Source organism: Hyperoodon ampullatus (genome assembly GCF_949752795.1).
Source record: "Hyperoodon ampullatus genome assembly, chromosome: 3".
Taxonomy (NCBI): domain Eukaryota; kingdom Metazoa; phylum Chordata; class Mammalia; order Artiodactyla; family Ziphiidae; genus Hyperoodon; species Hyperoodon ampullatus.
The window spans coordinates 137,652,611-137,668,515 of NC_136916.1; positions in this window are offsets into that span (position 1 = coordinate 137,652,611).

Consider the following 15,905-nt stretch of genomic DNA (forward strand, 5'->3'; position numbering starts at 1 on the left):
TTTTTTTGCGGTACGCGGGCCTCTCACTGTTGCAGCCTCTCCCGTTGCGGAGCACAGGCTCCGGACGCGCAGGCTCAGCGGCCATGACTCGCGGGCCCAGCCGCTCCGCGGCATGTGGGATCTTCCCGGACTGGGGCACGAACCCGTGTCCCCTGCATCGGCAGGCGGACTCTCAACCACTGCGCCACCAGGGAAGCCCCCAAGTTTTTTAAAACCATATCTGAAAGGACCTGGAGCACATGTTTTTACCATTACACTGCTGTGGTGTGGACCACCCATCTGTATGTGGTACATAGCATATGGGATTATATTTCAGTTTGGTGGCATGAGGATGCCCAGCTGATTTTGAAATAGCCTTTCTTGTATTAGTGTTCTATATAAAGTCCACAGGGCTTTGTTCCTGGTATTAAAATTAAGAGAAATCTTTAGACGTTCTAGAAATTTCCCAATATTTTCATTGTTAAGCCAACCACTTAAATCATTCATCCATTCATTCAATATTTATTAGGTATCTAGTATGTGCCAAACCCTGTGCTAAATTCTGGGGAGACAATGGTAAGCAATAGCAGACATGTGTGCATGGGCCCATGGAGCTGAGGTCTAGTGTAATCAAATAGTTACAAAATTGTGAAATTTCCCTTCAGATAAATGCAGGGCAGGAGAGGGGTACTGGGTATGAGTGTTTACGATATGAGGTTGTGACTTGTCAGAGAGGTCGGGGAAGGCTTCCTAGGACCTGATGCAGGAGATATGTATGCATGAGGAGGTCCCATGACTATTTGGGGATGCTGTCTTCCACTGCTCAGCAGAGGAGTGCTCTTTGGGAAATTCCTTGGATTATGCCTTTTACTTGGGATCAGTCTCTTTGATCTAGAGAAAAAGATGCTCAAGGTTTTGAGAACTCCAGCCCCATTCAGAAAGTAAGCCAAACATTTCATACACTCAAGCACACCTTAACACAGAATGTGCAGGAAACAGGAGGCTCTTACATGTCCAGCCTAAAAATGGACCTGAATCTCTCTTGTCTGTGGAGGGTGGTTCTAATAGGGACTCATACAGTTTATCTTGTGTATATCCTGAACAGGAAGCCAATCTCTAGAGTTATCTAATATTTATTTATTTAGACTTTGTGAAGATCTATCCAGTGAAGTTGCTTCCACAAAGAACAGCAATCATAAAATCCTGGAATGTTAACAGTGGAAGGACGTTAATGAATTTTACTGGAGGAGGTTTGTGTTTGGTTCTAGCTCCCTGTTTAGCCAGTGGGAGAAGTGAAGTCCAGTGGACAGATTTTCACAGCCATGCTCACTCCTTCACTCATTATCCTGGTGTGGTGGATGCCGTGGTGACCTAACCAGACAAAACTCCTATCCTCATTGAGGTACATTTTAGTGGGTCTCCCAAATTTCCCTGTCCCTGCTTAGTTCTTTTTCATGACATATTCACTTTCCAGACCCCAGTCCTCACTGGAAATGAATTCTCCTTGAGGCAAGAAGTAATTCTTTTGACCAGTGATGCTCCTGAAATTTGGAGCTCAGATTTATAATGATCTTCTCACACCGACAGTGTGAGAACCTTCTCTATAGTAAAATGAGGAAGACATTTTTCCTAATTAAGATACAGTTGTTCTCTTGAGAAATCAAACATAACCATCCCATGGCAAAGCCATATTCTTTTTTTGACTCCTGGCATTGGCTAGTGTGGGCTTTAGCTGCAGATTGTTGGGAAAATACAGATTTTTAAATTGCTGTTGTTTATTGTTCTTAGAGTAATAGTAATAGACTCCATAAGAGGTTGAAAAAAAATCATCTATTTTTCATTAAAGTCATCTAGGCCTAATATCTTCCTTTCATATAGAAATTTCATTTTAAAATTTCTGTAGTAAGTGAACAGTTAGGTACTAAGAGTTTTTTTTCTGTCATCAATGTCTGTTCCTGCAAAGTAGTATCTACTTCCTGAGTGATTGTCCCCAGTTTTAAATTAACTGACTTTTTTCAATGGATGACTTTCCTAGTAGGGCCACATACATTTTTATAGCTGATGAGCCTTTATTGTTGGAACTAGATTTCTGGATATCCCAAACCAATGTAATGTAAGCCTAATAATAATAATAATAACGTATACATATGTAGTGCTTGCTATGGGTTAGGAACTGTTCCAACTGCTTTCATAGAACTCATTTTAATTTTCACAGTAATCCTTGGAAAAGTATGCTATTACTTTTTCCATTATACAGATGAGGAGACTGATAGAAGGTTAAGTACCAGGATGTCAACACATCACCTTTAGTTCTACAATAACTCTATACTTCCTCATTTCATTCCCACATCTTCACTAAACAGGGTGAACCCCTCTCCAAGTCAGTTGTTTGTGATGCAACGCACATTGATTTTTTTCAGTCTCTCAAAGTCAGAGCTGGTAATGACTTTGGCCACCAACTGCTTTGAGTGCCTTCCCCATGTGACTCTTCACCAGACTTTCTGGGGAAGTCAAACGCTTCAGGTGAAAGCCCCAGAAGACTTTTGACCCAGCTTCAGTTGCCTTTTATCTAAATCTCTCTAATGGTATGCTCCTAATGAACTGAATTTTGCCATTGAGAGGCTGGTTTTGTTTTGCTTTGTATTGTGTGTTGACCCTCAGGGAGGTAACACATGACAATACCCCTCGCCCCCTTCAAGGCTGCAGACTGTGCCACATTTTATCTGGCTAGGCTGCTGGCTTTGGGCAAGGATTGATGGATGTATGGCATTCAGAGGTCAAAAGTTCTACATCCTGGCTGCTCAAAGTATGGCCCACAGGCCAGCAGCATCAGTATCAGCATCATCTGGAAGCTTGTTAGGCCCTGCCCCAGACCTACTGAACTAGAATCTGCATATAACAGGTTTCCCATTAAAGTCTGAGAAGTACACTGGTCTATTCTGAATCCAGAGAATTGGATTGGTTGGGTTAATTTTAGGGTCTTACCCTTTTTCACTTCTGTTTCTCTCCTGTATCCCCATCCCCGTGTCCAGGACAGATCCTCCCTTTGGTAATTTCTCTCATTAATATGCTTGTCTCTGAGTCTTAAAAGTGAAAATGAATGTTTCCCTTCGGATTTTACACCTGTTCTTATTTCATGAAGTGTAATGTCTCCAGACAGCTTATATTAAAAAAAAAATCTGAAATGCTATGTCTGTTTCACAGTGTGACATTATTTCTCTGAAGTTTTCAAGAAATGTTATCCTTGTTTTCCCATGCTTCATATTGGTTGAAAAGAATTGTTTTCTTTTCATAAGCCAACTAGATACATCTGCTTTTGATGTGAGATTAGAACCAATATTGCTGAGCCAAATTATTTTGCTTTGAAGTCCTGTAATTGCAGTTTGATTTTGACTAGATGTATTTCTTATCTAAACAAACCAACAGTTAATACTTCACTGGGAATGTTCTACTGTTGTGATATGTTTGGAGTAGCACTTTATTTATCACACTCCTTATTTATTTTTCAAATAGAAAAAATGGATTACATCTTTAGCCATATTTTAAAGTTCCCAGCGTTTAAGTGAGAGCTCTCAGGTTTTGGTTTTAAATTTAGTGTTAATCTTAAAAAGAAAATTGTAGTACTTAAGTGAAATGGACCAGGCAAAGGCACATAGCAAATTGGCATAATCTGGGTGGTGGGCTGAAAGATTTTAGGATTTAGAAAAAACGTAGCTGCAGATAAGACTTTTGAAGAAAAGAAAAAAATTCAAAATGCCTTTTGGAATGCTGCTATGATCCTCAATGCAGGCATTTATTAGGCACCTACAGAGTATACAGTCCCGGGTTGCTACAGCTCTGGAGAACATATGTCCTAGATTTTCTGGAGCAGTCTTAATTTCATTTTTTTCATGACTAGACCATGTGTCTCAAGTTTTTTTTTTTTTTTTTGCGGTACGCAGGCCTCTCATTGTTGTGGCCTCTTCCGTTGCGGAGCACAGGCTCCAGACGCGCAGGCTCAGCGGCCATGGCTCACGGGCCCAGCCGCTCCACGGAATGCGGGATCTTCCCAAACCGGGACACGAACCCGTGTCCCCTGCATCGGCAGGTGGACTCTCAACCACTGCGCCACCAGGGAAGCCCTGTCTCAAGTTTTGATCCAGCAAATATGTTCACAGCAGGAGAAGCAGAGAGCAGAAGGTGAAAGAGTTGACTTTCAGTGAGGAGTCATGACGTCTGTGTTTCCTTCTCAGATGAGCCCTTATTCCACCTGGGAAGTATAGGAAATGGTTCAGAAAGCACACCAGGCTCAGAAAAATTTATGCACATGGACAGATTTTTTGGTACTCTGTGCCCCCCGCCGGCCTTTATCCCACCCCACTTCAGGAGAATTTAGTTATCTGCAAAGCTCAATTATAGGCCAAATTAAACCTCCACTTGCATTGGACCTTAGAGATTTTTGCAAACAAATTGTGCGGTCAGTGAATCAGGCATCAGGCAATAAAGTACACACAATACAATATTTGGTACTTTATGTACAAGATTAACAGTTCAAATTTGCCTGATTTTATAGCCAATTTAGATTAGCTAGAACAAGGAATCTAAAGATAGTGTAGTTAATCAAAATTTTAAGAAAATTTCAAACATCTTTTTAAGCAAAGTCCTTTCAACTTTCTTCCACATCAGTACCCCCCAATACTCCTCACTTCTTTAAAAACAAAAACAAACCTATAATTGGTTACAAACAGCAGTAATGCCCACTTTGAATTTATTTTTACATTTATTTCTCCTCTGTAGTCTTTGGTGGAGATGCTGGTGTGTGGAATGATAGAGGGATTTACTCGCTGGTTTTATTTATTTAAAATTTTTTTCTTTTTAAAAGAATTTTATTGGAGTACAGTTGATTTACAATGTTGTGTTAGTTTCAGGTGTACAGCAAAGTGTACTCACTGGTTTTAGAGGCAAGAATCTGAGAGTGTGGAGGTTAACTGGGTCTTTTCTCCCCTTTTCCAGACGTTTTGCATTTAAAGGGAATACTGCAGAACAGGGATGTGCCCAGCCCAATCTCTGCTGCCTTGATATGTTGAAAACAGAGGCTAGGAACGTCCAGTGTAGATACCATGTCCTCACTTTCATTTGAAGTGGTTATAGTTCTCTCCTTTGTAAAGTTATTTGCCTTGTATCTTTCTTCCACAGACTTGGAGGTACGCTGCCCACTCCATCTCAGAAGGAAACGTGGACTCCCTCAGAGTGTGGTGGAGCAAAGGAAGTGCACTAAGGATCCAGACATCTGGTTCTGGATGGGGGCTTCACCGCTTTCTAGCTCCGTGCGTTTTGGTAGGTCACTTACTCTCTGAACTCCAGTTTCCTCATTGTAAAATGTGCACAACAATATAGATTCCACAGGCTTATTGTATTAAATGAGAGAACACATACCAATGTACTTAGGCAGCTACAAAGAAAGTCCTCAAAGGTTATCTTTTCCCTGCTGAATGCATCTAAGATTGCTAGATGCGATGCTGTGGCAACCTCAACTGTGGCATATCCCATGAGATGCCTCTGCATGGAAAAGCCTGAAAATCAATCATTCATTCCTTGGCTCATTCATTCAGCATGCATTATGTATCAGGCATTCGGAATATAAAAACAAATCAGACACAGTCTACTCCTGAGGGACTCTTCATGGGCTGCTCACAGCGTTAAACCAAATAACCCTCTTTTACAAAGATTTCTTATATGGTCTCAAATTTCTGCCTTGCCACCTGAATCAGCTGCTTGTTTTCATTTCAAGTTGATTGATTGGCATACTGAACTGACCAGCAGACCATTAAAAAAACCTGTTGATTTCTCTTTATCTAAATTAAACTTGTATCATTTATCACTGCTTATCATCTTCAAAGAGAATTATTGCTTTTGGGAATTTAAATCCGTGCATTCCAGGGAAAGATACAAACATACTCTCCTCTGTCTAACACTTACTGATGCCTCCTGTAGTATTTAGAGTTGGTATTGCAGTGATTAATACGGCCTGGCACATAGTAGGACCCAATATTAACTTGAGTGAAGCATGGTTCTCAGAGGATAGGTAATACAGCATTTACTATTCTGCTGCCCTGTAAGTTAAGATTTGAATTAAAAAACGCAAGAGCAGTATCATTTGTAGCCTCTGGGTGAACCGAATTGTTTTTCTAAATAGACACCTCCCAGAGTGAGTTGTTGGGGGCGTATGGAACAGGGCTGAAAAGCATAGGCTTTGGAGTCAGACACACAAGGTAAACACTCTCAGCTGGGCCACTCTTGCTAGTGAACAACTCATCAACTACTGATGACTTTGGGCAGGTCTCTTGATCTCTCTGAGCTTCTGTTTCCTCCTTTGTAAACTGAGCATCCCAACAGTACATAGCTCTCTGACTTGCGGTGAGGATTAAGTGGGATATTGCGTGTAAAAGGCCTGGCCCATGGGAGCAGCCACTGAGGGGTGGCTGTTCTCATCAAGTCAGGTGTGGGGACCCAGGAGGTTGGAATCTTGGATGAATGGCTTTGCCTTTGGAGATTAACATTCCCATTACCATCACATAAATCAGATGGACAGTCTTTGAGGGTTTACAGCCTTTCCGTCTTCCTAGGAGGCACTGCTTCCTCCAGATGTAATTCTTAACCCAAAGGCCACCTGGAGGGGTTCCCAAGGCGTCATCTATTAACAGGCTTCAGGCTGTATATACCCAGGAGCGAGGATGCAGCCATTCCTTGATGATGGGGGCCACAGGTCTGGGGCTGCTGCAGGTCCCTGCCTCCGCTCCACAATTTATTTAGCTTTAGTTCAGGGACGAGGGCACTCAGGCCTGCAGATGGGAGCTGTTTCATCTTAGCTGGGTCAGAGGTTAATGGAGATAAGTAGTGTCTTCTTACCAGGAGGCCTCAGGAAAGCCCAGTGTGTTGTTGGAGTTGAATCAGGATCTCAGAGATTGAACAGACTGATATTCTCCTACCTTGTGGAGAGGGAGTGAGGCCCTGTGAGAGAAAGCTGCAGCGGGCCAGGCAGGAGGGCAGGGTGGCTAGAGGTCCATATCAGTCATCAAATGATTCAGGGAGAAAGAGGATAATTACCCACCGATCAATCCAAAGTCTGGGATCAGTGCACTTCAATGTCCTATTGGGAGCTCCTGCATAACCCCACCTTGACATAAGGGCAGGCCCTGCTGCTGCCTCCCGAGCCCTGGGGCCAGAGCAGGGCTCTTGGCACAGACTGCGGTAGTTCGGGGCCTGGCTGCCCCTGTGACCCACGGGAATGGCAGCCTGGGGTCTGATCCAGTCCTTCCGGTCGGGGTCTGTCTGGACAAGGGCAGCGTGTCTGGGAAGTGGATGGGGTTTAGACCTGGGACTTCTTTCCTGAGATGAAGCCATCTTAATAAGTCAATCCAGATTACTAAAGAGGGGGAAAGTGTTTATATAATTAGGAATGTTTCTAAACACCCAGAAGCCATTTCTCTTCTGAAAGGCCTTCCCTGGTCACCCACATAAAAATATTCTTCCTCTGTATTTCTAAAGCACTTGGTGTAATTTCCTCTCTGTGCATTGATCATTGGCTACCCTGTATGCAAACATGCTCTCTTCTTTTGCTTAACGTCCTAAAAGGGACTGAAGCAGCATTCCTCCCTCCCTTTCTCTTTCCTTCCTTCCTTCCATTACAGTACGTATTGGGCATCTGTGTGCCAGGTACTTCTTAGGTGCTGGGGACAACTGTGAACAAAACAGGCATAGCCCCTGCCGTGTGGAGCTGATGTTCTAGAGGTCATGCTCACTCACCTCTCCCCTGGGCTATATACTCTGGGAAGCAGAGCCACATCCTACTTCCTGTATCCCTTATAGCAGCTTATGCCTTGTTAGCAAAGGGGGCTCAAATGCTTGTTGAATGAATATATGCCTCTGAGCATATATGCAGAGGTTGCGGATTCAAAAGCTCCTGGGACCAGTAAACGAGTGAACTGGGCTGAGTGTCTGGGAAACACTAGAGAGTGGTGGTGACTTTGACAAACTGGAGACTGTGGGCAGTGGTCAGCAGCCGTTACTGTCACTTTAGCTGCATGTGGCCACCTGAGTCCTGTCTTGCCGAATCTTCTATTTTCTTAAGAGAAGCCAGAAATTGGAATTTTAATGTGAAATCTCATTTTTAAATGTTGAAATTTAATTCACTTAAAAGACCCAGGGAAGTACATCTGTGGGCCAGATGAAGGGCACAGCTGTCATTTAGAGTGTTCTTATTTGTCGGATTTACTGCTCTGTGGTGTTCGTGAAGAGATGGGATACCGTCTCTCAGCCCAGCACACTAGAAATCTGTGCTGACTCACAGATTCCCCCTTCTGTCCATCCCCTGGAGTCCAGCAGTCACCTCTTGGCCCCTGTCTGTTGCAGAGACATGCTTATCACCTGCCCGTCCTTTCAGCTCCTCCCACACTCTCCAGCAAACACTCAAATACAGCAGTGGGGCAAAGGAAATCTTTAGGAGGAAGTAAAGCATGACACTGACAAGCCTCAGGGATGGCAGCATCGCACTGGGGTTACTGCCTCTGTTTAGAAGAGAGCCAGACCTGGGTGTGAATCTCGGCGCCACCAGCTACTGGATGTATTACTTCACATCTCTGGGCCTCAGGTTCTTGATCTGTAAAATGATCATAACATCTGCCTTGCAGGATGGTGATAAGAATTAAATTATACATTAAGACTATAAATTATATATATAAAGATTAAAACATAAAATTTCCTTATTTGGTGTTCAAGGAAGGGCTGGAGGACTACTTAGCCCCTCAAGGGTCATGACCTAGACAGGGCCGGTCTGGATTTGTCTTGGGGTTTGAGAGAAAGTAGTGGGGTGGTGGTGTTTAAGGACATTGTGAGGGGATTTGTGGGGAGCAAAACTTGGAGATAAATTGCAGCTCACTCACCATTTGGGCTATGTTCATGCCTATGGTGGCCTCGAGTGTTATCAGTATTTTTATTTTTAATCTGTGATCAGAACACTGCTGAAACCATGGAGGTAAAACAGTGATGTTCTTTCCATCTCTTTCATTGGTCGTTGCTGGCTTTCTCTGTGTTTCAGATAAGGTGCATAGTTCATGCAGGCTGACAAAGAGGTTGCTGGCGTTTGAGAGTGGCGTCTGGTGGGAACGTCGGAGAGGTCTCTTTCATGTATTCCTTGAGGGCACATTGGAAAGCAAGGAGAATGTTAAAAACTTTGTCTAGGTTGTGGAGCTAGAATTCAGTATATGGGAGACCCCCCCAGGTGGATAATATTTCACTACGTTAGAGTTGTCCTGGTGTGTGTGTGTGTGTGTGTGTGTGTGTGTGTGTGTGTGTGTGTGTGTGTGTGTGTGTGTGTGTGTGTGTGTGTGTGTGTGTGTGTGTGTGTGCGCGTGTACCCACATTCTGCTTTTCTGGGGATGCTGACGGACCAAGATACATCTGAGAAAATAGTATGCCAGGATGAGTAAGGGAATAGGCCCTTGGTTTCATAGGTATTTCTCTAAAGCCTGCTGCATCATCGCTACTGGCCCTTTAATTTCAGCCTGAGAGGGAAACCTCCGAGAGAGTTTATGATAATGAGGATTTACTCTGCTGGCTTTTTTTTTTTTTTTAAAGCCTCACATTCCTCATCTTTATTTTATTTATTTATTTAATCTTTATTGGAGTATAATTGCTTTACAATGGTGTGTTAGTTTCTGCTTTATAACAAAGTGAATCAGTCTGCTGGCTTTTAACATGGATACCAAATAAACAGCGTAGGTGAAAAATGGTGTCTCCCAGACCAATGGTGGGTAATCCCTCTGTCAGCATTGGGATTTACAGTCAGACAGAAAGCTCTACTGCTTTCTGTGATTCTCCATGAAGACCACTCAACCTATCTGGGTGTCAGTTTCCCAGTCAGTTACCTGGAGCTGATACTACCTACAGGCTATGACAAGCATTGCATAGAACTGGATGGAAAGTACTTTCTATGTGATCACCCTTCTTGGGAAGACATGGATACTTTGTATACGTGTGTCTTTAAAGTCAGGGCTGATCTCAGGAAGGCACAGAAAAGTATAAGAGTGCTACTTTGATAAACTGAAGAAAAGAATTCCATTTTCATCCCAAGCCCCGCCCCTGTACACTCCCTCAAAAAAGCCTAGAAATAACATTTCTGGAGCTAGGGACTGAGAGGGATGGAAAGTGTGCATGGCGAATGGGATCTAAATCCAGTCAGCTGCAGAGAAAATGACCAGTTGGGGAGCCTTCTGGGGCTTCTATGGGGGGCATTTCCACCCGGTTTACTGATCCCTGCCCCCCGAGAGTCCCCATGGCTGCTGTGAACTGGGGGTGGGGCAGGTGAGGGGGTGGAGATGAAGACATTGGGCTGTGAGCCTCCGGGCACTCCTGGTGACTTCCTCCTATAAATCAGCCACAGACAGCTGCGTCCACTTGCTCCACCCTAGGAGAGACTGATAGACCCTGTTGCTAGGCAGCAACACGGGGCTCCACAAACATCGTGGGATCAGAGGGCAGGGGGCTCAGCCCAGGCACTAGCCAAACAGGACCGCACCACCACCATCCGTTTGTTTATTTTCGCAGTGGCATTGCCTGTCTGTACCACAGGAAGGAGGAAGACCCCCCCCAGCCACCTCTGCTCTGCATATGTAGACCACTTACTGCTTATCCCCGCAAAGGCCACAACCGCAGTGAGGCTCGCTGACCTGCTGGCTAATTTATTTATTTTAGTTGCACATAGCCCGCTTGCTAGGTCTAAGTTTGAAGCTGGAGGGGAAGCCCATGCAGTCTCATACAGAATATTCAGCTCTTGGATTCTATTTGGTCTGCCTAATATCTGATTAAACAAGAAAGGGGAACCTTGTGCTGATGTATTCATACCCCCTCACTCCCCATGCACCTTGCTGTCCCCCAGCTCTCATACTTCCATCCAGGGTCTTCACTTTGCAATCAGCATCGATCCACCCAACATGATAAACAGGCCATGGCAGCTGTGAGGCTGAGCTCTCCTTGCTTTGATTTGCATTGATCTCTCCTAAAATAAAAGCACTTTTCCAACATTTTATTATTAAGATTTCAAAACGTATATTAAAATAGAAAGATTTTCACAGTGAACGTTGGTAAACCACACCCATGTTCTATCATTAACATATTTCTATACTATACATCTATCAGTCCATCAATCCATCTTATTTTTGACACATTTCAAAATAAATTGCAGACATCTGTATACTTCCTCCTAATTCATTATGTATATCAGTAACTAGAGTTCAATGTTCATTTGCAGTTTTTTCTCTTGATATAAACCTTACAATGAAATGCACGTGTTTTTAGTTTGTTTGTTGAATTGACAAATACATACATTTGTGTAACCCAAACCCCTATCAAAATATAAAACATTGTTGTCACCCAGAAAGTTCCTTCATGTCCCTGTCTAGTCAATACCTCTACTCCCTCAGAAGCAACTACTGTTCTGATTATTTCTCACCTTATGTTAGGTTTGCCTGTTCTAGAACTTTGTATAAATATACAAACACTATGTTCTCTTGGTGTAAGTTCTCTTTCATCATCATAATGTTTTTGAAGTTCTTCCATGTTGTCATCTGTATCAGTAGTTTGTTCTTTCTTATTGCTGAGTAGGTTTACATTGTATGGATGTCCCAGTGTGTTCATTCCTTCTCCAATTTTGGGGCCTGGGCTGTTTCCAGTTGTTGGCTGGTATTTTTAAAAGTTGCTATGAATATTCAAGTCATGTTGTGGACATATGTCTCATTTCCATTGTATAAATATCTAGAATTGTGTAGATTTGATTTTATAAGAAACTGCCAGGCTTTTTTCCAAAGAGATTTTAACATTTTATGTTCCACCAACAACGTATGAGAGTTCTGGTTGCTCCACATACTTGCCAACATTTGGTGTTGTCAGTCTTAATTTTAGCCATTCTGGTGGATGTATAGTAGTGTCTCATTATGAGACTTGATTGATCAGTATCGCTGATCAATCAAGGGATCAGCCTGGTTTTCAACTTTAATTTTCATTTTCTAGAAGTAGGTTTTCTAGAAGTAGGTTGGAGAATGTAGGTACTTGCCTTAAGTGATCCTGAGTTAAATATATAGTTTTTCAAACTGTTATTATCACTGTGCATTAATACTCATTTGGTGTGAGAATTTCCATTATAACACTTTTTTTTTTTTTTTTTTTGGAAGGAGGTGTATCTTAGGAAGAGGGTAAGGGATCCATTTTTAGGAATAGGGTTTGGTATAGAATCTTGGGGATGTGGGCTTTGAGTGAATGAAGTCAGCAACCATAGAAGTTTTTAGGAATGTTTGTGCCACATGTTTTGTGGCATCACTTGGAGTGTCATTTACTTAGCTTTTGTAGCTCTTCCTTCTTTCTTGGTCCGACTTATTCAGAATGGTACTCTAACTCTCCTTGCAGACTTCTTTGGCTTTTCTAGCAACCTGCCCTGGTTTCTGCCCTGTTTTTCTTGATGCTGCTGCTCAGCTACCCTTTAGATAGGCCCTTTCCTTACTGTCTGTAGTCTCTATGCTTCAGATCCCAGGCTCTTGGCTTCAACTCTCACATGCAGGAATTCCTTGTTTTATTGTGCTTCACAGATACCATTTTGTGGTTGTTGTTGTTTTACAAATTGAAGGTTTGTAAGAAAAAAAAAAAGTTTTACAAATTGAAGGCATTGGGCAAGTCTATTGCCATCATTTTTTCCAACAGCATTTGCTTACTTTGTGTCACATTTTGGTAATTCTTGCAATATTTCAAAATATTTTTCATTATTATATTTGTTATGGTGATCTGTGATCAGTGATCTTTGATGTTACTACTCTGACTCGCTGAAGGCTCAGATGATGGTTAGCATATATCAGCAATGAAAATGAGGAAAATGAGAGTTAAGCAATTCATGTATGGTCACATAGATGGTACGTTGTGGAATTGATATTCAACCCAGGCAGTCTGACACCAGAATCCAAGCTTTTCATTTCTATATTGTTCCTTAGTAATATGATGACTTCTACCTGTTTTCTGAGCATCAGATCTGATACTTCCTACCTCCCCTATTGCCTCACTCTGTGCTTCAGCCACACTGACAGACTTCCTGTAACTTGAAGCAAGCCAAATTCTTTCATTCCTTTTTGACTTGGCAAATGCTACTACATCTGCCTACGATAGTTGCTCTGCTCACCACATTTTCCATCAGTTGGAGTCATTTATCCATAATGGGTCCAAACATCACTGCCCCTGTGGAGCCAGCAAACAAGTGCTGTCACTCACTCCAACTTCCATTTTTCTGTAGCACTTGTGTTTTAGGGTTGTTTTGGTGTTTTAGCCAATGAGTTACTTGATACAGGCCACGACCTTGCTTTACTAATCTTGTTCTGCAAAAGTTAGCCTGGGATCTCTTAGGTGAGGTTCCCTGGGAAACAGACACTGAGAGCAGCACCTGGGAGGGAGGGAGGAAGGGAAGCAGATTGAACAGAGGAGAAGTGAGCTTAGTATAGTTACTTCAGGAGCCTTAGCTTGTCCGTGAGGAGCTCTGGACATGGGCTTGTCCTGTGGATTTGTTTCTCACTGACACGGAGTCAGGCCTTCTTCCCCTGTGTCTACCAGTCATTAGACGTGGGCTGCCCTGGGAAGGGGTAGGACCTTAGGTGGTGCCTAGAGCAATTTTGGGAGAGGAATTTCCCTATGAGCGTGCAGCACCCAAAATACTTTGGGCAGCTCAGGGAATGAGCCCCTTGGTTCTGAAGGGGAACTGGCTAGCACACCACCACATACACTACACTTAGTGAATGTGTGGAAAGAATGAACATGTGAAGGGAGTCTGTTTAAGCAACTAGATTAAATATATTGTGCAGCCTCTGATGCATACGACAGTCTTTAAAAAACAGGAAAATTTTTAGAAAAGTTAGATTAGTAGAGCATTAATTGATTAAATCTGTATTAAGAAAATAGGTATTTGATTTTACCAGGATAGAAGAGTTCCTTATAGGCTGAACATTGCTTAGCCAATACATTTGACATTCCTGGAGGGGGCAAGGTGTGTGTCTCTAAAATAAAAAAAGCTTTTATTTTGCTTTGTAATCTCCTAAACATGCTAAGTGATATGAAATGTATGTGAGGCATACTTGTTAATCATTACAGATTCTGAGACCATGAATGTGACTTTGGTATATCCTTAACCTTTTCTGACTATAGTCACTTAGGATTAAATGGGCCCGTTCTAGCTCTTTCTGGTGACTTCCTTTCTCAACTAGAACCAGTGCCTTGAGGTCCCAGCGTGCTTTGAGTGTTAGGTGTATCTTTATTCCACAGAGCTTATGAGTCAGTATTTCCCCTTGTCCCATTCCTGTAGTTTTGTTGATTTAATCCTAGGATACAGTTTGTTTGGTTTATAGCCCCTTTAAGATATTATCATCGACCAGAATTATTATCGTGGTTCCTCTCTCCCAGAAGGAGGCAGAAGTAGCCCTTTGGGTTAAGACTCTGGCCCCGGAAGCCACAGAACCTTTGACCTCAAGCTGCCCTGTGGAATCTGAGTCACCTCTGGAGAGACTCAGAATGACTGAGCCTGTTAATGGACTGCATCCTTTTGTTGAGTATCCCAAATTGTGGTCATTTAGAGCATTATTATGGAATTGTTTATTGACCTGTGTAAACACATACACTATTTATCACTATAAATGTAAGAGGTGCTTCCCAGGCTTCCAGCTGGAGGTACTTCAGGGTCTCCAAAGTAGTAGCAGAGCAGTGTTTTTCAGCCTCAGCTTTCCTCACAGAGAACTGCAGAAACCTCAGTCTCCTTTAAATGCTTCCTTTGGGTTCAAGGCAGGGGAGGATGGGGAGAGGGACTGGCGTCTTGAAAATTGCTGTCTTTTTCTACATTCTACATAGTCACCTGACTTTTCATGGAAAATGCCAACAGTGGAGCATCCACTCATAACAGCATAATGCTCTTGTCTTTTTCATCTCAGTGGTGGGGAGGTCTCGATATTTCATTCATTCATTCGACAAACACTTAAATTGAATGTCTGGGGCTTCCCTGGTGGCGCGGTGGTTGAGAGTCCGCCTGCCGATGCAGGGGACATGGGTTCGTGCCCCGGTCCGGGAGGATCCCACATGCTGCGGAGCGGCTGGGCCCGTGAGCCATGGCCGCTGGGCCTGCGCGTCCGGAGCCTGTGCTCCGCAATGGGAGAGGCCACAACAGTGAGAGGCCCGCGTACCACAAAAAAAAAAATTGAATGTCTGTTAGGTACTAAGCATTGCACTAGGTGGTGAGATATACCTATAAACAAAACAGATCCAGTCCCTCCTCTCATAGTGCTTGTAATCTGGTGAGGGTAAAGAGATGCTCCAGGAACAAATCAGTACAAGTCAGGTCGTGATATGTGCTGCAAAGGAGAGCAAAGCAAGAAAAGGGAATGTAGAGCAATGGTGGAGGTGAGTGCTATTTAATATAGATAAGGTGATATTGGAGCAGAGATTTGGAGGAAGTGAGGGGGTGAACCATGTGGATATCTGAAGGAAGGGCATTCCAGGCAAAGAGAGCAAGTTTAAAGGAGTACAGTCAAGCTTGATATATTTTAAGGAACCGCAAGAAGACCAATAGAGGTGGAATAGAATGACTGAGGGAGAGGAGCGTAGGAGGTAGTGGGGGCAGGTCACAAGGCACCTTATAGGCCATGGAACAACCTTGAGTCTTACTCTGCTTGAGACAGGAAGCACTGAAGGGTTCCAGCAGGTGAGTGAGAGGGTCAGACTTCTAGTTCAACAAAACTGCTTTGATTGCTATGTGGAGAATAGACCACAAGGGGTGAGGAGCAAGGGTAGAAGAAGAGAGACCAGTTAGGAGGCCACTGCAGGTGTCAAGGGGAAGGATGATGGTGGCTTGTGATAGGATGGTAATGGTGGAT